This window comes from Cornus florida, unplaced genomic scaffold, assembly GCF_030987335.1.
Source record: "Cornus florida cultivar Cherokee Brave unplaced genomic scaffold, ASM3098733v1 CherokeeBrave_3.0.0_Hap2_Chr08, whole genome shotgun sequence".
Lineage (NCBI taxonomy): Eukaryota > Viridiplantae > Streptophyta > Magnoliopsida > Cornales > Cornaceae > Cornus > Cornus florida.
The window spans coordinates 70,326,524-70,334,802 of record NW_026775578.1 but is presented as its reverse complement, the minus strand read 5'-3'; the positions used below and the strand labels follow the sequence as shown (position 1 = coordinate 70,334,802).

The following is an 8,279-nucleotide window of genomic DNA, read 5'->3' as shown; positions in this document are numbered from 1 at the left end:
CTAACCCTCCGAATTTTAAGGCATCTATGGAGAATCACACTAATCAAACTTTTTTTTTTTCTCTATAATTTCTAGGTCTGATCACGGTTCGGATCGATTCAGTTTAGGGCTAAAGATCAAGCTAAACTAGTCCCCACGGATTGGTGAAAATTGAAACCGAATCGATCCGTGAAGTAACGGATCGGATCGGCTCGGTTTCCACGGATTGTTGTTAGGGTTTTGAGCTTGATCTCCGGTGGTTTGACTCTTCTTCTTCTTCTTCATATACTCGCGAACTCTATCCGAGTTCACTACAACATCAGCATCGAGATCATTGTTGACGCAATCAAAGCCGTTGATTCAGGCTACCAAATCGGATCCGATCCGATCACGTTTGTGTATGTATATATACATTGCGATGACGAAGGCCTGTAGATTTAATCACGTGAATAGATTGTTGGAATTAGAGAAATGGATTCGAATTAGTCAAAAATGAACTATGAGAAACTAAAAGAGGCTGATTAGTTTTTTTTTTTTAAGAAATTAAAATTATTTAAGTGCTAGTCTTTGTATCAAAATTGAGCAATTGAAAAGAAAATAGAAAGCAAAAAATTGGACGAAAAAGACATATATGATAAGATTGTTTACCTTCACAAACTCAATTGTTGGTTTTTTTCTCCATCGGACGATATCAAATCAACTAGTGGATTAAGAAAATGTGATCGGACAAGACGGGGCTTGTATGTATATATATGTACATGCATAAGAAGAGTGAAGATTGATGATAGTTACAGAGGCGAAGAGAAGAGGGTGAAGAGAGAAGACTAAAGAGAAGAGGCTGAGGGAGGCGCGGCTGTAATGAAATGAGATGAGAGTAATTTGGGAGTTAGGGTTTACTAATGAATAAAAAAGAAAAGAAAAAAAATTATATATATATTAATATATTATTTAGGTAATGGTTCGGTTCGGATTGGTTAACGGTTCAGATAGGTAACGATTCGGTTTGGATTGGTTTTTTCAAGGTCCATTAACCGAACCGCAAATACCGAATTGCAAATTTTTAAACCATCACCGAACCATTAGATCTGAAAACCGAACCGAACTGAACCACATGAATCGGATTGGTTCAGACCTGGTTAACGAATTTATAATCCTCACCCCTAATAATTTCCATCATTCTCACTTTAAAAGAGAGAAAAAAAAAAAAAATCATTTCTTGATTGCGTGTGACATGTTATTCCAGAATAAAGAGTTTAGTAGCACTTGAATTTTCATCTTGTCTTGGGGCATCCCCAAAGATGATTTTGTGCTTCACTCGTCATTCCTGTTTTTGGATTCACAAACCCTAGATTCTTGTCAAATCTTTCCCATATAAACTTTTTACCATATACCAGAAGATTTTGACTTCAAATTTCATTTGGCCATAATTCAACTGATTTGTTATAGTTTTTAGATCTTCCAAAGAGAAAGTACTACCATATTGCTGCAGCCTGCAGCCATTTTTTCTATCCTGAAGGTGTTTCTGATGGCAAACTCTATTCGAGGGAGAGAAAATAACAGTGCTAAGTACAATGTTATCCTACGCACTACAGAGTCACAAATGTCTTTGGAACATTCACATTACTGTACTGGCCCTCTACACTAGATGAAATTGTGAGATGCTAACTAACAGCAGTGCAACACCTAGAAGGCTAGAACTATGCCCTAGAAGTAATGCTGGCTTGCTGCTTCCCTGCGATGAGAGGCACCTGCCTCGGTCTATTGACAATTGCTAGCTCCCACAAGCAACAGCTAACTGCAGCAACATCTGCTTCTCAACAGTTTTGACAGCAAGCAACTGGATTTAGAGCTTTATTTTCTGTACACATGCCATTTCCTAGCCTAGAACTAGGGCTGAACTCCTCGGTTTAGGCTTTAGTAGATGCAGAGAGCACTCCGCACTAATCCACTTGACTATTGAGGCATCTGCCACAGATAATGATATAGGAAAAGTAATCAAGTCCTTAAGAAAATGTAAACAAAAATCAGAAGGCTTTTACATAAATATAACTATTTACATTGGATCTCTGAGGGAGTGACTGGTATGAACAAAAATCAGAAGTCCTTTTCCTAGCAGCCAAACAGGGCATCAACAGAGATTCAAGCTTTATTAGCTCTTCCTTGTGGAGATCTGACCCTGAATACATGCTCTTCACCTGTGAATTTATCTAATTTAACAACCCAATGACCCCTCTTTCCAAAGCCACCACCACAATTGCCACTCTTGGCCTTTGCAGCTACTCTGCTCAATAGCAACCCTTCTCCTATAGGCAGCAACTGAGTATTCGAACCACTCCACCGCCACGAGTCCCTGCAAAATGCATTATACCCTAAAACAATGGTGCCATTATGGGCTCCACTTGCTTGTACCGCTCTAAGAATTGCTTCATGATTCTCGTGGTTGCAATCAATGGCCACGAAATCTGCTTGCCTATAGTCATGGAAAAGTAGGTCTTAATCTTCACCTATGACGAACTCCACATAACTTGCATTGTCACCTAGAGTTTTCTTGGACAATTGCAGCTCTTCTAGCCCTCGAAGAATGCAAACAACGAGGCCACCAGTTTGATGTGCTGCAGCCACAAGGGCCAGTGTGGTGGAGGCTGCAGCGCCCGCGCAGACAACAACCATGAGTTGCGCGTTGTTGCCTGCCGCAAGTGCTGAAATGAACTCGGCTGCATCTGGCTCAGCAGCCCTCTTAACACCCTGCGTCAAGATCAAAAGAGACTAAGTAATTCAATGTTTGAAAGAGGACTAAAAGTAGCGTTCATAGGTGTTTTAAAGATAAAAATAGTGTTTCTCATATGTACTCACCATTTTCATGGTTTTGAGGTAGGCTTTAGTTGCATTTTCAGCTGACCAGCAAGACATCTTTGTCTCTGTTGTTTTTTTATACTCTCTTTGTGTTCTGATTCAAACTTATGTTCTGCCTCAGCCTTTGTGTATTGTGAATTTATAGAGCAAATGGGGCAGGATGGACATTGAAGGGACTTTGTCATGATGTCATCCCCAACTGTGAATTTTTAAATAAATATATTATTAAGATATATTTTTTTTTTTTTTTTTTTTTTTTTTTTTTTTTTTTTTCCTGATAGTGGATTAAGTAAGTATTTGTATGCACATTTCACAAATCGTTCATTACGGATTTACATTCCTTTGAAGTTAACTTGCCACTCTAGCAAACTTTTCCTATCCAAATCCTGTTAGTGTGAAGTATCAAGCGTGTATTCAGTTTTGTAAGAATAATTTTCTATTTAAAAAAAATTAAAATTATAAAAACTATACAAAAATTTATTTGATTATCAATTTATGGAAACATGGTTAAAAAAGATATGTTGCCTAGAGAAAGCTTAACAGAGATATAGATCCAATCCAGCTGGCTTGGCTCACAAAAAAAGTTTACCGTTTAGGCTCGTTTGCTTGGTTGTAAAATAATTTGTAAATTTTTTTTTAATTTTTTATTATTAAAAATTTAAGTAAAATATTAAAATTTAACAAAAATAATTTGTACAAAAAGTTATTTATATGTCCCAATTTCAAATTTCACATAAATATTTGCCAAACATTGAAAAATAAAAATAAAAAAAAATAAAAATTTTATATTTGCCAAACTTGAAAATTTATGTTGAAACAAACAAAGTAATTTCAATTAAATATATAAACAATTTTGTACATATACATGTAGAAAAAGAAATGGATATTGAAGATTAATTCAAATCATCGTACAAGCAACGTGGGGTATGTCAATAAGTTGAATTTTTTTTACTTGTTGTTTGAACTGTCTACTCATTTTTATTTACGTAATAAGACATAATCCCTGATAACACCGAGTCACCGACATGATATCACCATGTTACGAATGCATCATCACAAAAAAAGCATTATTGGACGAGGCAAAGACATTTCTGCCGACCTCAACATGCAAGAATGCTTAAAATACAGTACTTTATGATGTGTCATTACGATCACCATACACGTGTTACAGGCAATGCATGGTTGTGTATATTTTCTGGGCAACCCATTGGAAAAATATTTATGCGAGGGATGAAAAAATAAAAGGTAAAGTGCATTAACACCCATGAGCTTTCTTCTCACTCTCACAAAATCTCCTTAAACTATTATAAAGATACTTAACTTTCTAAACTATTCAATTTGTTGCAAATATTAACCCACCATTAAAAATTTAATAGAAATGAGAGCACTTAAGTCATGTGAGGGGTCAAAAAATTTTAAAGGACAAAATTAGCCCTCATGACACAACTAGAGGTTTTAATTTTGGGGTTCTCAATTTCTCTCTCTAGACGCACACACTCTCTCTACACCTACGGTGGCCGCAAGGGGCGGCGGAGACGGCTATGTAGGGGAGGCGGGGCTCGCCGTGGACGGCGAGTTTGGTGGCGAGGAACTGCTCGGCGTGGGCTCTGTGGTGGAGGGGGGGCGAGGAATTCGAGGTTGACGCCGAGAAAGATTCGGCCATCAGAGCCCAGACCGACGGCTCCGACGGAGAACTTGGAGATTGGTGGGCGTGCGAGGTTTTCTTTGATGGGTTGGTGTGATCAAATAAGCTCTTTAGCTGAATTCAAAACAACCCTTAATGATTCGAGTCCTTGAACGTCATCATCGCCGTCATCTCGAACTTCATCATTGCCAAGCTTTTCGTCGCCGTCGTTTAATTCCTCAAACAGAGGGCTCAATAGCTTCACTCTTTTTGTTTTCAGTAAGTTAATAGCTTCACCCTCTGAAGCAAATTACCGTATATCTTCTTCAAGGTGTGTCGACACTCGGGTAGCCTAGAAATGTCCCTTATACTCTCTCCCAGTTGACTCACCAATGCATCATTTGAATCGTCCATTTTAATAGTATGGATCACCAATTAAAGCTATACGAAACACTCACAAAAATTAAAGATTTTAGAGCAATTGAGAGACCCAGATGAAAGACTTGCTTGAATTTTGATGGTTTTAGTTTGATCTGGGAAGGGATGGAAGACCATGTTGGTCCAATTAAAGAGGAAATATATCATCAATGATCCATAGACATACATAAATCTGAAAAGCACAAGCAATACATATACAATATGCATGCAAATATTGATGAACACATAAAATGCAAGAGAATTAAAGGACAATGCAGATGGTTTGTTGGTCGTAAATCGTAATGGATATGTATATATAGACACCATACATGTTTGTGGTATATGTGTAGAAAATTGAAGCGCATTGAGTTTCGGCATAGATCAATGATTTCTTAGTGCTAAGAGAGATCAGTATGCATGATGGAGGCAATCTAGGTTTGTACAACATCACGGAAACAGATGAAAGTGAGGGACTCTTTGGCGTAGAAAAAAAATCAAATAAAACAATTGTGATAACTGATGACGTTGATGTGCTGTTGATTTTCTATTGGACATTGAGATTGTACTTGCCACATCAGCAGCTGAAACTTTAAACGACGTCGTTCAACTTTAGGGCTAAAAGGTAATTTACTATTTGTGTTAACAGCTCATTAACGGTGTGCAACAAAATGATAGTTCAGGAGTTTTGCTTATTTCAGGGGAGTTTCTTGCAATCCGGTCATAGTTCAGGGGATTTAGTGCACTTTATCAAAAATAAATGGAAGGGAGAAGGAAAGAGATGAACTTGGTTTGATTGGAGGGATGAAAAAATAAATAAAAAGAAGAAGGAAAGAAATGAATGAGGCAATCTATGTATGTTACATATATATATATATTTTTGATATATGAAAGGAAGGAAAAGAGGGTTTTATATTTCTTTTTTACCAATATACCCTCCTCATTTAAAATTATAAAAATTAGATATTTATTCCAAATTTTAGGAAAAGTTAAAAATAAAATTATTAATTATTCCTTATTTCTCTTTCCTCTTCCCTCAATTTTGGCGTGATAGAAAATTATAAAGCAATGAAGACTGCTTCATCCCTCTTAGCTTTCTCCCTCTTTGCATTCTCCCTATTTTCCCTTCCCTCCAATCAAACATGGCATTAAGTTTTGTTTGGTTAGCGTAAAGTAGTCAGAAAGGAGAAAAATGAAAAGGAGGAGTTCGATTAAATGGATAGTGAAAATTTTGAGAGAAATAGAATTTTCAATTGTGATGAAATTTTCAATATATTTCCCCGCAAAAATCACGAGCAAGTTTCACTTTCTCACAAAAATTGTCTTTTTATATCTCATTTTCTTATTCTCCCCCCAAGTTGTTTCTCCATAGTCGCTTTCCTTTCCACATACTTTAGGTGAGTTTTGGTTATGTGAGCTTTGGTATTGTGATTAAGTCCAAGTTTTCAAATCCTTTCCACTAGCTCATGATCACAAGTTCAAATACTCACATTTATCTGACTAAACAATTATCAATCAATCTTGTATTTTCTAGTTACATTACAACAACTTACAATTCAATTCATAGAGTATCGTCACCTCGCTGTGATTGAAATAATAATTGAATAATGATTAATCTAATCAGAAATTTATTTATATTTTTAGTATTTGAAATCATAAGGGTAATTATGGTAAGTAAAATTATTATTATTATTATTATTATTATTATTTCATATTATGTAAACTAACAAAGTAATATTTTTTCATAACTTTCATGAATTTTTTTCTTCCTAACCAAATGTATTCAGGGACTTAATTTTCTTTTCTTTTACTTCACTTTAACTTTTCATCATAAGTTTCGCTCTAACCCAACCAATCCACAGTGAATAAACATTGACAGGGATACAATTTCTCCTAACCAAATCCATGGCTTCTGTATACATATGCACGTGACTATATATGCAATTAATGTTATGCGGAGTTGTATAATATGAACACATTTGTCCAACATGGCACCAAGGTTTCACAGTTGCGGTAGTGGTCATGATCATAGTAACGGTGTAATAAATTTGGACAAGTATCGGGTGTTACGTGACAATATCAATTATTGTAGTAGTGATTACGTAATTTTTTACGACATAATTCGATAAAGATGTATTTTTAATTAATTTTGATGAATGTTAATGAATTTTGTAACATCATTTAACACAAATAATAACATATTCATGAATTTTGAGTTAATGTTTTTATTTTATTAAAAAGGTTTAGTAATTATACTTTTTTACAAAACTAATGAATACAAAATAAATTCAATTATTACAAAAATGAAATTTCATATAGAATTAAAAGATCAAAAATAAAATTAAAAATTTAAATAAAATACACTTTGTACAACAAGTCCAATTATATAGATCATTTTCTTTATTTTGAGTAGGTTACTGGAGATTCGAAAGAGAAAAGCAAATCCTACATAGTACCCTTTGTAGAATTCTCACATCGAATTAAAGAGGGTGTGAGCAAGACCATATGTAAAAGAAGATTGTGAAGGCTAACTCTTCTCCAAGTCATTAAGTCCCACATCAAAAATTTTAAGGGACGGTGTGAATGACTTTACTTAAAAACCCAATGATTGTAATCCGTTAAAATCTAGTTGGGATATATTTGGCTAGTTGGGCTGGCTTCTAATTTAGCGGCCCATTTTTGAAGTTTTTAAATTTTGTATGCCCAACACTTTAGCTAGTTCATGACTAGGTCGTTACTCAAAAAATGGCCGGTTCGGTTCATAAAGTGAGTCCGTACACACCCCGTTATATTAGGGTGTAATGAAACCATGCATGGCACACAAATCATGATATTAGTTGCACCAGGCAAATCACCCTCTTGGTACCAAATAAGAAAATATCATCCAATTAAATTGGTTCCACCTACTTTAAGAAAACATTGACAATAAATTAGAGACTGTTGATGACCGCGTCACGTTAGTTGTTTAAGTGGCGCCACCTTTGCAAAATAGGCACAACTGGCCAGCGTTTACCTGGCGTGTCCACAATAGGTATCCTCGAGCTACCTATCCAATAACTGAACTCGCTGACCGAGGAAGGGGTCGCTACCCTTCCTCTACTTTGGACGTGCCCCGCTCTAGTCGGATGGGCTCCTCCCCCTCCCTGCTCGCCCGAGGTTGCTCCCTAAAAGAGCGACCTCGTCTAACCTGCTTTACTAGCTTCCCTTTTTGGTTAAGGAGGCCTTGAGATAAAACTGGGATAAAGCCCTGCGAGGTCATGAAGGCAGGACCTCGGAGGGAGCCTATTCCCTTTAAAGTTCGGGAATCTGAGGACATGTGGATAGGTGGCTGAGATCCAAGGTATTGCCTCAGCCCGAGGCCAACACAAGGGGGAAAGGATACTCGGTACCCAAGCTCGAGCAAGGAAAG

At 36.4% G+C, this 8,279-nt stretch overlaps 1 pseudogene; it reads right to left on the bottom strand.

Moving 5' to 3' along the window:
- Window positions 1-1,676: 1,676 nt before the first annotated feature.
- LOC132270451 (uncharacterized) lies at window positions 1,677-2,889 on the bottom strand (annotated as a pseudogene).
- Between the last annotated feature and the right edge of the window lie 5,390 nt (window positions 2,890-8,279).